This window comes from Salmo salar, unplaced genomic scaffold, assembly GCF_965601325.2.
Source record: "Salmo salar unplaced genomic scaffold, fSalSal1 ptg000587l, whole genome shotgun sequence".
NCBI lineage: Eukaryota > Metazoa > Chordata > Actinopteri > Salmoniformes > Salmonidae > Salmo > Salmo salar.
Genome location: NW_027675427.1, coordinates 703,040 through 704,512, shown reverse-complemented (window position 1 = coordinate 704,512; position 1,473 = coordinate 703,040).

Genomic DNA, 1,473 nt, shown 5'->3' with positions numbered 1-1,473 from the left:
AAATGCCAACCTGCCTCCAGGGCAAGATTCATGACAATAACTGCCAACCTGCCTCCAGGGCAAGATTCATGACAATAAATGCCAACCTGCCTCCAGAACAAGATTCATGACAATAAATGCCAACCTGCCTCCAGAACAAGATTCATGACAATAAATGCCAACCTGCCTCCCAGTCGTCCCCTCCTTATCTTTACAAGACTGCAAAACATGCAAGATAGTGATGTGGGGGTTCCCTCATAACCCTCAGTCCCCAGCTGGGTAGATGGCAGGTTGAATAAAGAGAAGCTAGTGATGTGGGGGTTCTCTCATAACCCTCAGTCCCCAGGTGGGTAGATGGCAGGTTGAATAAATAGAAGCTTGTGATGTGGGGGGGTTCTCTCATAACCCTCAGTCCCCAGGTGGGTAGATGGCAGGTTGAATAAAGAGAAGCTAGTGATGTGGGGGTTCTCTCATAACCCTCAGTCCCCAGGTGGGTAGATGGCAGGTTGAATAAAGAGAAGCTAGTGATGTGGGGGTTCTCTCATAACCCTCAGTCCCCAGGTGGGTAGATGGCAGGTTGAATAAAGAGAAGCTAGTGATGTGGGGGTTCTCTCATAAGCCTCAGTCCCCAGGTGGGTAGATGGCAGGTTGATTAAAGAGAAGCTAGTGATGTGGGGGTTCTCTCATAACCCCCCTCTTCATGTAATCTGATTCATTATGATCTAGGATCAGGTCCCCCTCTCCATGTAATCTGATTCATTATGATCTAGGATCAGGTCCCCCCCTCTCCATGTAATCTGATTCATTATGATATAAGATCAGGTCCCCCCTCTCCATGTAATCTGATTCATTATGATCTAGGATCAGGTCCCCCCTCCATGTAATCTGATTCATTATGATCTAGGATCAGGTCCCCCCTCTCCATGTAATCTGATTCATTATGATCTAGGATCAGGTCCCCCCTCTCCATGTAATCTGATTCATTATGATCTAGGATCAGGTCCCCCCCTCTCCATGTAATCTGATTATGATCTAGGATCAGGTCCCTCCTCTCCATGTAATCTGATTCATTATGATCTAGGATCAGGTCCCCCCTCTCCATGTAATCTGATTCATTATGATCTAGGATCAGGTCCCTCCTCTCCATGTAATCTGATTCATTATGATCTAGGATCAGGTCCCCCCTCTCCATGTAATCTGATTCATTATGATCTAGGATCAGGTCCCCCCTCTCCATGTAATCTGATTCATTATGATCTAGGATCAGGTCCCCCCTCTCCATTTAATCTGATGCATTATGATCTAAAAGGCTAAACTGATCCTAGATCAGCTCTCCTACTCTTTATGAATACTGTCACAGGTGACTCCTCGAGATTATTTATAAGTTATATTCTTTAAGAATCAATTAGTATCATTCATTGAACTGCTTTGCCATGAACAGATCTGTGAGGTGTTTAACTTAAAGGTTCTATATAGACTTTATGGTCATTTTAA